At 46.3% G+C, this 15,561-nt stretch overlaps 1 long non-coding RNA gene across 3 annotated transcripts in view; it reads left to right on the top strand.

Annotated features, from left to right (window-relative positions):
• Positions 1-14,232, top strand: part of LOC125641802 (uncharacterized) — a 172,115-nt gene extending 157,883 nt beyond the window's left edge. For 2 of the 3 annotated variants that reach the window (XR_007358154.2, XR_007358155.2), the window contains 5 exons: positions 1,511-1,621; positions 8,710-8,787; positions 9,545-9,694; positions 10,184-10,270; positions 13,941-14,232. This is a non-coding gene — a long non-coding RNA (uncharacterized LOC125641802). The remainder of the gene's footprint in view (positions 1-1,510; positions 1,622-8,709; positions 8,788-9,544; positions 9,695-10,183; positions 10,271-13,940) is intronic. The other variant, XR_007358156.2, reaches the window with a different exon arrangement.
• Positions 14,233-15,561: the final 1,329 nt, after the last annotated feature.

The following is a 15,561-nucleotide window of genomic DNA, read 5'->3' as shown; positions in this document are numbered from 1 at the left end:
TTATTTCCGCTTTACAATCCAGAGTGTGCAGGTGACACATTAAATACTTCTGAACCCACGAACTGTAATCATTAAGTAATCTACAGTCAATGTAATTACCACCTGTATGCAGAATATGTAATTACTGTATTATGTAGTGACACAATATTTACCAAGCAAATCCTCCTTAGTTACTGAGTAATTTAAAAGAATGTATATGGTATTTGTGTATGAAAAAAACAACACATTATTGGGATTTCGGTTAGCAAAAATCAGAGGTTTTAAATGGCAAGGAAAGTGGGAGGAATCGAAGTCCAAGTGGACAAATACATGTTCTTCTTTCCTTTATTTATATTTTAAATATTCTCTGCTTGAGTGAATTGGAATAAATGCCAGTTTATTAAAACATTTACCCTTAAGAGTTTATGTTTCTTTTTATCTCACACAACTTGGGCCACGAGAAAAAAAGGTAAAAGTGAAACTGGTGTTATAATGAAAAAAGTGAGATTTAAGCCTGACCATTCATTAGAAGAAGAAGAAATAATTCCAGAAATAAAATAGAGCTTCCCATCAGTCAAATCTTTGGGCAAACTCCCTCCAACTCCAGCAGGGGTCTGGTACTACAAGCTGCTAAACATCTCTTGCAACGTTCTGAGTGTTCTTCAGGTCCCATTGAATCACTAGGAGTTGAGGAGTTGCAGAACCTCCCTGGAGATGCTCCACATCTCTCAGTATCAGACATTAGGGATGAAATCCTGGTTGCATTGACATCCTTGGCAAAACTCCCATTAACTTGAATGGGGTCAGAATTTCACCCCAGGGCTATAATTTTGTTGGTTGCCCTTCTATCTGACAAGACATGAGAGCCCTTAAATGTTTTCAGGGGCTGATCCTGCAACCCCTACTCAGGGAAGTAGTCCTATTGAGTTTAATAGGACTTCTCCTAGGAGTAGAGTATACACTCAGTAAGGTTGTGCATTAGGAAACTACCAGCTTTTGCTTTGTAAATGACCCATAATTACATAGCAATGAGGTTTTCCGGAAGATTAGTTATTAAAGCACAATAAGCAGCAAGCATTCTTCCCTCTGTGATAGGAAAACGAATGGTATTAACTCACTATACTCCTCTCTGATCCATTTCTCTTCAGCTGCTGAGAATACGCTACCATACAAATGATACGGGCTTTAGGGGGTGTGGCCACAGAGATCAGGCAAGCAAGAGCAGGTGTGGCCTCATTCACAGATTCTTCATCTTAAGTTTTCCAAGAGAAATTCTTGTTTGCAGTGTTGTTGTAGCCATGTTGGTCCCAAGGTATTAGGGAGAAAAGGTGGGTGACTCAGCTACACAAAGTTTGTCACTTTCACCAACAGAAGTTGGTCCAATAACAGATATGACTTCACCCACCTTGTCCTGTAAGGAGAAACTCTGACTTTTTAGGCTTTCCCAAAATAATAACTTCTCTAATTCCATTTTAAAATAACTGCTCATTAAGCAATTTAAATCTGTTTTTTCCTCCTTCTTTCAATGGAGAATTCCTACAGGTCCAAGAATAAATAGACCAAGATGTTCCTGGTGCTTGAGCTAATGGGAGCGTAAGTTTTTGGTGTCCAAAAAGGCAGGTGTGTCCAGTTCTTCCATCATGTAAGTTACAACTTCTTTTATTCCATATTCACTTTTGCATTAGTTGCTGTTCCTAGAAGGTATTTTGGAGACAATATTAAAAGGGTAAAAACGAACCCTCTTAATTTCTGCAAAATGTACAATTTTAATCATAAAAAGAAAAGGAGTACTTGTGGCACCTTAGAGACTAACCAATTTATTTGAGCATAAGCTTTTGTGAGCTACAGCTCACTTCATCGGATGCATAAGTGAGCTGTAGCTCACAAAAGCTTATGCTCAAATAAATTGGTTAGTCTCTAAGGTGCCACAAGTCCTCCTTTTCTTTTTGCGGATACAGACTAACACAGCTGCTACTCTGAAACCAATTTTAATCATCTGCATTTAAGCCAATCCTTACCCAGACATCAACAAACGCAGCTAGCAATCTGGTCCAAGCGAATTCTAATAATGCTTACAGTAAAAGTACTTTCCTGGCCACCTCTCTCTTCAGTTATTATCAAATTAAAATATTTATTATTAGTGAGCCCTAGGTCTTTTTGTATCTATCAAATCACTACTAAGTTTGAGGTCCATACATTTCTTATTGCAGTTAAACATAACAGTATGAAAGTGTATGTCTCTCAGCTGCAATACCTAATATTAATACTTTGCACATACATAGTACTTTTCATCTGAGATTTACAAGCATTAATTACATCCCTATGCAGTGTATTTTACCCTTGGGTAAACTGAGGCACACAGCTGTTAGGGACTAAATTTTCAAAAGTGTTCAGTATCAAATGCGCTGAGCTTATCTGGAAACATGGCTACTTATGTGGGGGACTGGGAACTTTTTAAAATCTGGTCTCACCTGAATTCTTAATGGCCATACATGGTGTCAGTGACTGACTGAAGGAAGAGAACCCAGGAGTCTTGACACCCAGTCTAGGTAACTGTTATATGTTAATTTGAAATAATAATTAAGATATTTTATAGACTCTATTAAGTAGACACCCAGCCTAACCCCCCCTTTCCCTCAATGGTATATATATATTTTTTCATTATTTGTTTTAGAAAGATGTATTTGATTAAAAATGAATAAATAAAATCAAAATGATTCACCCTCACTTTTGGAAATGCTGTGTCGGAGGCGAAGGGGCTTCCAATTTATTACATGACTCACTGTGTTCTTGGATTCAGCCCATCAGACTGTATCAGCATATCATGTTACATAATATAATGTAACAAGACATGAATGACTGAGTTTAACCTAGAAAACATTCAAGAAATGACCTGCCATAGTCATTGGTCAGGGCTGGGGAAGGCACTATTCTCTTTTCCATCCATCCATCCATGATCCCCCATACTTTAGAAGACAAGGTTTATTAATGGGAAAGTGAGTCCTAGGAATTGTGCCATCTGTCTGTTCTGGAGGCGCATGCCATACAGGTCATAGGCGACGTCCAAGGATTTATAACTTGGCCAGAGACATTTGTCTGAGGCTGAAACTTGGTGTACAAAGTGTGGGACAGGATGGAAGGAATTTTTGTGTGTGTGCAATTTTTCAAAGTGGCCCATTCAGTGAAAGTGCAAGGCACAGGAATGCAACCAGAAGAAAAGAAATAATCCAGTAGGTATGGAATAGGATATTTTGTGTGTGTGTGTGTAAGAGGTGGGGAGAGGCAGTTTTTCCAGGATTAAAAAAATGCACTTGCTTTGTTACAAATAAAAGCTGGCAGCATTACGAGTCCACCAAGTATAGACTAGACTAGACCTGACCCCTCGAGGAAAGTTTCATGGCTCTGACATCACCAGTGGGAGAGTATTCCAGCAGCAGGCAATATAATCACCAGGAGGGTTGCAGTGAGTGAATGCTGCTGCAGTATCCTAGGGATGCATCCTCTCTCCATTCCTGACCTGGATTTTGGAACAACCCAGAAAGAGAATCCTTCCTACTTCTACAGTGAGCTCAGTGCATGCTGGGACAGGCCTGCGGGAGGCAAGAGAGAGCTGTGCGTAGATGTCTTGGATGACGGTGTGGGTACATCTGTTCTGTACTGTTCACAGGGCCCAATCCAAAACCCTTTGAAGTTAATGGAAAGACTCCTCTTCACTTCCATGGGTGTTGACTCCAGCCCATAATTAATATTAACCTCACTATTAAAACTCAGTGCTTGGATGTAAGGAGCTGCCAGGAGCCCAGGACACAACAAATGCAGTCAACATATTCAGCCTAATCTGTAGCTCATGGAATTGGCCACGTACGTGCAGCATAAAGGTCAGCCATGAGCTGGGGGGGAGAAGGGGTGTTATTGCTGGCCACGCAGTTTCTACTATTTACGCACCACGCGGAAACAGAGATCATGGTTGCATTTCCTTCGGTTTGAAATGATTATGCAAATTGATATGTGAATTAGGTGCAGCCCATATAGGGCTCCTGGCAAGTTGCTGTGGTGTCGGAATCCGGACACAGCTTTAAGGGGTTGTGTGTGTGTCTGGAATAAGGAGCGGGTGTGCGGGTGACTCTTTGATCATGCCCAGGTCAGCCTGCCATGTTCCCCCACCCTCCAGCAGTATTCCAGCTCAGCAGGGATGCTTGGGGCAAGGATCTGGGAAGAGCTTGAGTGCAGGGGCCACTGGAGTTCATGCTTCAACTGCTGTGATTCTGACAAGAAAGCATTTGCCAAAGCGAAAATCCTGGCATCACGCTACCCAGCTGCTGCCATGTTTCTCTGTGACCTAGAGGGCGCGAGAGAGGAAGAGACAAGGAGGGAGGTTTACTCCAGAGGGTGGGGCGACCACATCTCTGTACTCCTTGAGAATTATATTCCATGCAGCAAAAGTTATTGACCAGGGAAGCCAATATCAAAAAGTATTGACTGGAAAGGTGACTGGTGAATCAATTGAAGGAGCATAGCTGACTCTCTTTTAAACAGTAAGTATTATAATGTTCCTTCCTGAAGCTTTTCTGGAGACCCTCCCCGGGGGAGGAAACTTTAGCGCATTTCAGCATGAGGTAAATGATCCTGTGTTGACGAAGGCTGCTGTCATCCCTGAGCCAGTGTTCTCCGTGAGCAGCACGTCCCTGGATGATGCAGGCAGCGAGACCTTTATGAGAAGCAGTATGGAAGCCAGAGTTAATTGCGCTCTGCTGCCATTTATAGTCTGAAAAATTCAGGCGATGTTAAAATGGAAAAGTAATTAAGAAATATTTCATATCGCCGAGTGGCCTGGAATTTTTATTTTGGTGTGTGCAGCTCCGCAGGCTCCTCACAGATTTGTGCCGCTGCGACATTTCAGTGCAATAAATCCCAGTGCCTTTGGAGCCTGACAACCGGTCCTGAATGTGATCAGAAAACCAATGGTTGTTCTCTTTAGGGTTTAGTGCTTGCTTGCATCAAGTCTCCTCATATCAATCAAGCTAGGGTGCACCCAGTGAGCATACGGCTATAGCAGAACGCTGTGACCTTCTCACCAGGGAAGCTGAAGAGCAGAAAGGGCAGGGGAAGAGGAGGCAGGAGAAAGAAAAGCCAGGGCCACATAGGGTGACCCGATGTCCCCATTTTATAGGGACAGTCCCGATATTTGGGGCTTTGTCTTATATAGATGCCTATTACCCCCCACCCCCGTCCTGATTTTTCATGCTTGCTATCTGGTCACCCTACGGCCACACCATTCCCATCCAAAACCGAAGACACCCATTCAGCCACAGTCCAGCCTGGCAAGAATTTATTACACTTGTGAAAGGGACATGTGCCAAGGCTGACAGGCCAGAATTTACCCTATCTGAAAATAAATAACTGGGCATTTAAATCTCCCTGCCTGCAAGCTCCCCGGGCACCTCAACGACTCCCAGCCGTTAGCCCAGCTGCAGAGCTGACAAGATGAAATCCCTGCTTTGCAGCTGGGCTAATGGCCCATAGCACACCTAGGACTGTGGGTTTGTTTTCTGTTGTGTATCAGCCCAGGAACAGTCAAGGACCATAAGCCCACGCAGATGCCACCCTCACCAGCTAGCGGCCTTCCTGCTGCCAACAGGAGTCAGGTCTCTGAGAAACTAGCTTGGATTTCCTGTTGCTGGGGAAGGTGGGCCTAGGGGAGACCTAGCTGGATTTTTCCCTTCAAGAGAGGGTCTGGTGTGTGCTTCTGGCTGGGTGGTAGCAAAGTAGAAACTCTCCTGAATTTGGACCCATGGAAAACCCATGGTCCATGGAGTGTAGGTAGTGGTGTTCAAGCTTTTGGCTGAGGTCAGAGCCAGAAGAGAAGATCTGCCAGCAAGGGTAAAGCACAGGAGACAATGTCCGAGGTCTCCTGCTCCCACTGAGGCTCAGGGTCACAGGAAGCCCTCCCAGTGTCGCTGCTGGTGGTGATGCAATCTAGGACAGGCTGCCAAGCAGCCCACGACTACTGCTTCACTACCCACCACTGGCTCCAGCACATAACCACAACAAACAGGGTCAGCCTTTGGCTGCTGCTAGGACTGCCAGTCTGGGCAGCTGGGTAGTGACATAGAGCAAAGAGAGGGGGTGGGGGGAGTGAAATCATGCATGCTGCAGTACAAAATAGCTTTCCTGCTGCCGCTGAGAGGGAGAGAGGGCATGCTCCCTGCCTGGCCAAGTGCGTTCTGCACAGAGGGCTCTGCGCAGGAAGAGCATGCATGGTACCGCACAAAAGCACTCCCTATGGTGGGGAGGGGACGAGCGCAGGCTGCAGTTAGAAAGAGGTCCCCAATGGGAGAGCCTGCGCGTGGCTGCTGGGCAGAGGGTGGGATGTGGGCACGATGCAGTGAGCAATGTTGCCAGTCCCGCACGGGCTGTTAAATCGTGTGTCCGATCCCAAGGAATCGTGAGCATGGTTTAGAGAGCAGGAGAGTGAAAAGAAAAACGACACATTGTTGTCCATTTGCACTGCCCCTCTCCTGGGGGAAGCCAACTATCTCCGAGCCGTGTGAAATCATGTCAGGGGCTGGAATTCAAACTGAAACACAGACCCAGAGCTTAGTGTGGGCCTCTGTACACTGCTAGGAGAGAGTTTCTCCTAACCCTGGGGGGAGGGGGGCCGTAGGGAGCTGTCATGTTCCTACTCCATCCCCCTCCCTTATCACTCTCTTGCTTCCTTTCCCAGCTGGCCTGCCCAGTCCCTCCGTGCACCTCTGTTGTCTTATGTCAGACACCTTCTCCTCTGTATTCACCTACCGCATATTTTCCCTCCCTTTCCCCTCACAGTCTCCTCCCTACACATTCTCCCAGTCTGCTTTCCTGGTCTACCATTCTCTTTGTTTCCTTCCTGCCCCACAGTTCTGTGTGCCACCTTTTGTTTCCTTTCTGCATCCCATATTCCCTTATATCCCCCACACACAGTCTCCCACTTTACTTCCCCAGGCACCCACACTCCCATGGTCTCCCACTCGGGTCCCAATGCATAGCCCATTGAAGTCAATGGCAGTATCTAACTGCCTTCAGTAATTCTGCATCAGGCTCGTGCTGAATAGAGAGCAGCCATCTCCATTGAGGGCAGCCTGGCTTCTAACCCATTGGAAACAATGCAAGTGGGTGGCTGTCTTCATGAGCAGCAGCTTCACCTCGATCTGCAAAGGATGTGGGGAAATGATGGCCATTTGTGCATGGAAAACTAAGTCTTCTATGAGAGGGAGCAATGGGACTTGGTGATGCGTCAAGGCTGGAGACAGTATAAACTGTCCAAAACGGTACAGCAAAAATCACCTTTCTGTCCCCTTACCTGAGCATGTCGCCCCATCCCCTATACCTTCACTGCCTGCTCTGTCTTTCTAGGTACTTATATGGCCCTCATCACCGTAGAACCTGAATGGTTTCCCACTGACTTGTGTCTTGTTCCAGCATCTTCTCTGCCCAGCTCCGCCCATGCACATCTCAGCTCTCATTTTCTCCTGCCTCTGCCCTCATGACCTAGTCACTGCCTGGCTCCTCTTCCAGAGGGCTCCCTTTGTCTCTCCTCCCATTCTCAACTTCCAGCCTTTTTATTTGTACGCTGCTTCCGTCACTTGGCATGGCCTCCCATAGCCTTTGTGTCAAGAAGCCTCTCTTCCTGCTACCTCCTTAAAACTATCTGCATGTACAGTACTCAATGTTCCTAGAGTGATGTCTCCAGCACGGAGTGTTCCAGCCCTTCTGGCTTTGCATTACATCCTGGTAATATAAAATGTAAACTCAGGGTAGGGACCTTGTCCTTCTGTGTCCTTGTAAAGGGCTGTCTACCTCTACAGAGCTTAATAAATAGCAGTAATAATATTCTATCTATGGTTCTCATTACCATCACATGTACAGAACTCTATTAGCCCTACTTTATACACGGTGAACTGAGCTCTGAAGAGACAAAGTGACTTACCCAAGGTTCCCATGTAGAGAATAGTCTTGAACTCAGCTCTCCTGAGTTCCTGGCTAGGAGCTTAGCTGTGTCATTCTCCCTCCATCCCTCCTCCACTGTTGCATAAAATGGAAGAAATGCTTTGAACTCTGTGGGCCAAATCCTGGCTGAGTGTAAGCAGGGGCAATGCCATCAATTTTGAACCACATACACCATAGCTGAATTTAGCTTCCTGTCTGTATGAGGTCCTATCGTTTCCATGAAACTTACTTCTCTAGCTTACCCAGCAATCTTCCCAAGAGGGAAACCTTTCTAAGCTACGATAAGCCACCAATCCCATGGTTCTGAAATTTAAGCAAGAAGCTTAACTGAGAAATATTTCCTAACAGCAGCCATAATAATAATGGCAACTGCATCTACCTTACCAAATGGGTCCCCAAATACTTTGGTGCCTTGTAAACATTTGGCTCATGTAGAAAGCTGGGGCCAATTTCCCTGCGGTTTCCCATCCTGGCGAAGCTTGCTCTCCTCTCCTGAGCTGAAATCCAACTAGTATTTCCTGGCCTGAAAGTCACCAGTGCATTCATCTCCTTCTTCTTGTGTCTGCTACCCGTTCATACATCTCAGCTGTTCTTGTTCTTCTCTAGCTCCTGGTAGCAGGAGTTATGTGGCTTCTCATGCATTGAAAGTTTTCTCTTGGGGATTCAGTTTGGAGGAATTGTAGGAAGGAAACAGATCTGATGGAGGACAGAATTTAGGGTGTTCCTTTTACTTTTACATTTCAGTACCAGTTTGTTGTTGTCCCAGCTGGGTTGCCTGAACCAAAGTAACTGTCATCCAACTGCAGTAGTCAAGACTCCCTGGTAAGCACAGTTGGGCGGATGTCTGGCGTAAGGTCCTTCCCCTGTTATCTCTGCAAGCATAGATTCAAGTAAACTGATTACATCCATCTCTCTGCTGCTGTTTCCTTTCCCCCACTTCCCTTTCTTCCTTCCTCCTTTTTTCTTTTCTTGCTTTTCCCTCATCTTCTCGTGCATGAACTAATTGATGTCTGATCTACTCAGTGGTTCAGCCCTAAAATGTAACCTTCAGTTAACTGCTCACATAACTTGCCTGTCAGTTTTGATAACAGTCAGGGCATTGCTTTTGCAAGTGTTCTACAGTAAAATTACCCGCTTTGCTCTTCTCAAGCAAATGAGCCCTGAGGCTTATAAAAGAACCATTAATGATGACGCCGTGACAGGGACTGGCGCACCAGGCAGCCTGCAGAAGCATCGCTTCTGAGTTTGCCACGCCCTTCCTGAGCAGCTAGGTTTAATTAACCTGCATTAACTTCCCTAGGGCTAGTATTTGCCCTGGGTCCTCTTGACAGGATCAAGTGTGGCTGGGGATTGTTGTTGTCCTCTAAGGATGCCTTGGCTCCCCTCTCTTGGGATCCAGACATGTTTTTGTCTATGGAATGGAAATAAACTATGACTAATATGCTCATAAGTACCAGCCGCTACAGCCTTGGGCTTTGCCAGCGATTCCAGGCTGCAGGAGAAATTGTTGATAGATTCGCAGAATCATTGTCGTGTACCTTAAGAAGCTATGTGTGCTGCTTTGTTTTGTTCTATGTAGGCATGGACATCAGTTCTTTCCATTCCTGAGACACAGGCGCATAGAAATGGAGGGCAGGAAGAGACCTCAAGAAGTCATCTGGTCCAGCCCCCGGCACAGCTTGCTTTACATGCATGTTTTTAAGTCCTAAGCTTTCCTTGAAAAAACGAGGTAAAATAATGATGTTTCTTTTCTAGCCGCAAGTCACCTTGGTGGTACAATTTGTCTTGCTGAATCTGCAGCCAGCCAGTAAAAAGAAGTGTGGGATTGCATAAAAATTACACGAACACTAGAACTGGTCAGGAATTTTTCAACTGCATGTTTTTTCCTTGGAAAACGCTGATGTGTCAAAAACTGAAAATTTTAAAGCTGAGTTTAAAGCATGCGCAATGCTGTGACAGCTTCTTCCTGAGCCAGGCCCTTCCTGTGTGTGGCTTGACTCCCCTCCAGGGTGGGTACAAGGGTGAGATTGCAGGCAGGAGAGAACGCTCTGTGTTTACAGTGGGGCATTCACAAAGTTCTCCAGACCCTCATCCCCTCCGCATGCCGCACTGAAAAATAAAGCCATGCCAGCCTTCATTGGAAGGAGAGGCGAGCAGCAGAGAGCCCTGTGAGCACAAGGAAAACAGACAAACCCATGTGGATCTTGTTTTTTTTCAGACTCTCCACGATTTTTCCTGCAAACTGTGAAATTTTACAAATTCTACATTTCAGCAGCCACCAGCCAATGCAGCCCTAGAGAAAGAGGTGAGTCACTGCTGCCCGTGATGCTGCTCTCATCTCTTCTGGGTGGCAGCTGGAAGAGGGCACAAGGGAAAAAGCCAGTGCAATGCCCCCTGCCAGAGTAGGGGATGCAGGACACCTGCTGCCATCCCCTCCATGACTGGACTTGGAGAAGTTACTACCTCCTTCCTACATCATTCCCGCAGCGATCCTACTGCCCCATATGGGGGAGGAGGGGCAGAGCACAACTGCTACCCACCCAGGCAAGGGACTGTATGAGTCTTCTGCTCAGTGCAGGGGGTCTCCCAGCTGTGGACCGGAATGCAACTGAGGCCAAGCTGCCTTGGTGTGGTTGGGCTCTGGGTGCATTCAGTGGGAGAGGTGATGGGGCCCATAAAGATTTTTCACATTTAATATGGCTAGGTCCCAATGTCACCGGAGGGCCAGGGGGCTGACGCAGAGGAGAAGGGAGGATCTGTGCCTGCCATTTATAAGAATGGCCATACTGGGTCAGAGCAAAGGTTCATCTAGGCCAGTATCAGTGGCCAATGCCTGGTGCTTCAGAGGGCTCCCCCCAGCCCTGGAGTTGGGCTCCGTGCCAGTGGAGGGGCGAATTGGACCCTTGGAGCCTATTCTGATCTGACAAGTAGCTTCATTCGGTGCTTGGCATTCACACTCCTGCACCAGTCTGCATGCTTGAGAACCCCCAAACACACATTGCACTTGTGCCCTACGCAAACTTTGACCAACCCAAATCTCTAGGGGTGGAAGGCTAAAGCCACTCGGCCTCCCCATACTGTATAGCTGAGACCTGACACAGATCAGCTTATGTCCCAGGAGTTGTGGGAGTCTAGGGACATGCTCCCCTATGCTACATGGAAGCAAACAGAGGCACCAAAAGGATTTGCAAAATGACAGAGGTTAAATGAAGGCAAACCTTCGGTTCTCCGGAGTTCCATCTGGCATCCTGCCTTGTTTGCTGTGAATCTGCCTTGGTTCTCTCCTAGGCCCTTTAGCTGCTACATCCTCTTTCTCTCTCCTCACTTGGTCTCTGCTTCTGCTAACAAACTTGGCCCCCTTGCCAAGTTTGCAGGCGAAAAGCTCTAATGTCCTGGTTTCATCACAGTGGCGTGCTGGCAGGTCAGTGTCAGTGATCAATCCCCCATTCACCAGCATGAAAATGAACAGATTAGAGCAATAAGGGGGTATTTAACAACAACTGTGGCTAGGGTGGCTGTCAGCACTTTTTCTGGGTGTGTGGCATCAGTAAATAGCTGAGATCACCTTTCAGGAACTGTCAGAAAGGAAAGGTACCAGGGCTGACAGTTTAATTGCTTTTCTTTCTTTCTCTCTCTCTCTCTCCCTCCCTTTCACACTGGAGGTGCCATCTGATTGCCAAATACATGTTATTTTCAGTGGCGTTGTTTGTGGCTTAGCAGTGCATAGGGCTCTTGATGAGCGAGGGAAGTAAATTGCTGGGGAAGTGGTCATTAACACTCATTTGCATAGGTTAATTGCGATGGATAATGAAGGACGTCCATTTGTTTTTCAAGGGGGCTGCTGGAACCAATACCTCCATGATGGCAGCTCCCTCTACCTGTTCTTGACATTGAACAACATCTTTCAATCCGCGGCAGACAGGGACTCGCTATTTAGCTGAGCTTCATCCTGGCCTTGGATACTACAGGTGCAATTTTGTGCATGCAAATAACTGGATGCATAAATAAATGGGATGTGTTGGCACCTGCAGTTGCAGTATTTAGATGCCCAGCGATCTGATATGTGGGTGCAGTCAGGCACTTAGGCTTCTAAACGGTTGCAACCGCAAGGATTCATACATGCACCCACAACTGTGTGTCCATATTTAGCTGCCAATGCACATTTCCACCTCCTGGTTTTGGGAAATGTAGATCTTTAATCCTGACGCTCATTAACCAGCTGTGTTTGGGGGAATATAAATTAACTTCATCACTGCTCGAAGAGCATACAATTTGGACCATCCAACATTAATTGAGCTGGGAGCCATTATTTTCAATGACTGCGTAGGTTCTCCTGCGATGACTGCCGTCATGGCCAACACACGTGGCGTGGTACCAGGGACTTCTGCAGCTAAAACATGAGCTGCTACCACTTGAGCTAAACAGCTACAGTGGCTGGGGCTGTAGCAACCCATATCCTCTGTGGCTGGGCACTGAGGGGGACCTGTAACACCCGTCACCAGTGGGTTACACTCCGACATCATGGTGCTGGATGAAATAGAAGAACTTTAAAAAAGCAGAATACTGATACGGCTATGAAATTAATCAGTCTCCCCACAGCTGTGTTACCTTCATATGTCACTGGAGGAAGAATTTTATCTGGGCTTGCTGATAAAACAGCTGCTTTAAATGAAACAAGGCTGGGTGAGCCAAGATTTGCAACACTCTGCAGGATACATTTTTAAGTATTAAAAAGTTCACATAATTCTTGAGTTCTTTCAAAACAGATGCTTCTGGTCTCTATTTTTCTCAAAGATAATCACTGTTAGGTGTGCCAGGATGGGCAGGGATGGGTGTCCCTAGCCTCTGTTTACCAGAAGCTGGAAACGGGCAACAGGGGATGGATCACTTGATGATTAACTGTTCTGTTCATTCCCTCTGGGGCACCTGGCAATGGCCACTGTCAGAAGACAGGACACTAGGCTAGATCTATGTTTGGTCTGACCCAGTATGGCCATTCTTATGTACTGCACTCATGTAAAACACTACCATCACATGTACGCAGCTCAGTGCTCATGAGTGATCCTACCATAACAAAACCACCAGGGAGGTGATGAGTGACCCTACAGTGTCAGTGACAAACCAATCTCAAGCAAGAGAGACATTATTCCAGCCTTCATGTGCTTAGGAACACTAGGAAATATAGATGACTTGATTTGGTTTCATCCAGAAGACAGACCATGTATTAAAAGATTCTGCCAAAATGATCATTATTATTATCAGAGAATCTTAGTGCTTTGCATGTTCGTCATTAATTGAGCCTAAGCAATACCATAAGTAAATGATAGGCAGGGAGTACTTAAATTGCCACTGAAATGTACCTTGACTTCTAGGGTCAGACTGATGTCCGTGGGATTGCACCCGTTTATGTCAGGTCTGAGTTTGGTCCCAGGGTTCTTGCTGTCATTCTGGGGTGGATATGTGGTGACCCATGACCCTGAGAGCATCGCTGACTTTTATAAACCACTTAAGATCTGAGTTATAAGCAGATAAACAACATGGGAGCAAATGGCAGGTGTGATGCAGATCAGGACTGCAGTGTTTGTGTCAGGAAGCTCATACAAAACCTGCCCACACAATTCTTGACTCTAACCAGAGCCCTCAGTTTCTGACTTTCATGAGCATTAAATTAAAATAAAAACATGCTAGGCTTCTCCATTTTTATTGCATGAACTAGGAGGAGAAATGTACCTGGAGGGTACACATCATATATTTAGAAATATGGGAATAGGAAAATATCTACAGATGATTAAAAAAAATTACCCACTTCTTGTGGTTATTTGATCTGCTAATTATCCATACTTCAGAATCTATTATTCATACTTTTCTGCTGTCCTCCAAGAAACCTATATTGTGCCTGTGAGAGAGAGGAGCAGAAAACCATTAAAAGGCAAATGCAAAACGGCTTCCTCTGTTTGATCTTTCCCACTGTGCAGATCTTGATGGTGAATTCCGGCTGTGAGGGAGCAAGGTGAGGCTTCAGGGATGGGATGAAGTGAGGTTTGGAAACTTGGCTTTGCAAAACGAGACAAGCAAGCACAACCTGCAACTCCACTTGAAGCATGTTCGGCACACGGCGGACAATGAGCAGAGGGGTTTGTATGTAGCAACACCGCGAGAACGGTGGATCCCCTATGGTTGGGTTACGACCAAGTCAGGCTATGAAGGAGCGGCACCGCCATCTTGAATTGGCTAAATCTCACCAATAGACGTTGGTCCAATAAAAGATATTACCTCCCTTGCCTTGTCTCGGTTTGTGATAAGCCGTGGTGTAAACCTACCCTGCATGAGTCCGCCATGAACGACATGTCCATGTGGCCCTGCGGCCGTGCACTAAAAGATCCATAGTGTATTTTGATCTACCTAGCTTCAAAACAGGAGTAGTGTAAGTGGACAGTAATGTAAATGGGAATCAGGTCCTGGATTTCTATAGCACATGCCAGCCTCTGGGTATGCCAAAGCCTGTTGCAAAGCAATGAACAGCACTCAAATAGCACAGTTATTAAGGGGGAAGTGGACCCCAATGCAGAGAGCCTTGTCTTGTATGGGCCGCTATCAGAATTTCCCCCCATATACTAGCTATAACTTCCAGCCTTGCGGCTGGTTTTAGTAGGAGGGGGATTATAGGCATGGACCTGGGTCTTATGCCCCTCGCTCTTATTCATTGTGTTTTCAGGCAGCTTGCTTCTTTCTAATCAATGATCTCTCGCAGCCTGACTCCTCGTGCAGTAACACACTCCAGCCTTCACTACATCTCATCTCTGCATTCTGGCAGGTGCTGTTTTCCCTGTATGCCTGGTAACTCCCATGGCAGGCTAGGGGCTGTATGGAGATTAAAAAGAGGAGGCACAGATTTGGCTGCTGCCCTGAAAGAGTTCAGACTTCTGGCTGTGATGTCAAAAGCCTAGGCTGGTGAGATCAGCCTAAGCAAGCCTTCAGTTATCCACAGAGAGGTTGGCAGTGAGTCAGCAATGACAGGGGGAGAGAGTGAGGGTAACATGGGAATATTATGCAACAGCTGCACCATATTTTTTAAAAAAATCATGATAGGAGCTCTTCCTTCAGAGTGAAATTCACCTCCGCATATGGCCTATGTAACAGCTATAGGGCTTAAGGGGATATGAAACAGTGCACAAGGCCTTGCATTGGCCATGTGTGCGGGCGTGAATTACACCCTCGGTGTCTGAACTACATTAATTAGCGCTGTCAACAGAGAGTCACTTCTGTCTGCAAATTGGTTGGATCCGTATTTTTGGAGCAGTCCGAAGTCCACTAGTTCAAACTGAGTTCAGAGCGACCCTCGGGCAGGTCCCTCTGCCATCTGCAGAGAACATTTTGCTTCTCCCCACTGGCAAGAGCAGGAATGAGGCTTTGCTTCGCTCTGGGGAGAAAGCTGGGTGATGGTTTCCTGCAGTGTATTCTTTCCCTTTGTCTTCTCATGGGATGCACTCGGCTTGGGGCCAGCCGGAAGGCTGATTTGAAATTGCTTTGGGAAACCTGTGCTCTGTGTGTACTTTCCAGTTTCACTACAAAGTCCCCCTTTCCCCCCCTCCGGAA

Source organism: Caretta caretta, chromosome 8 (assembly GCF_965140235.1).
Source record: "Caretta caretta isolate rCarCar2 chromosome 8, rCarCar1.hap1, whole genome shotgun sequence".
Lineage (NCBI taxonomy): Eukaryota > Metazoa > Chordata > Testudines > Cheloniidae > Caretta > Caretta caretta.
Note: the sequence above shows the minus strand (reverse complement) of the source record. Positions and strands in the feature narration are given on the sequence as shown.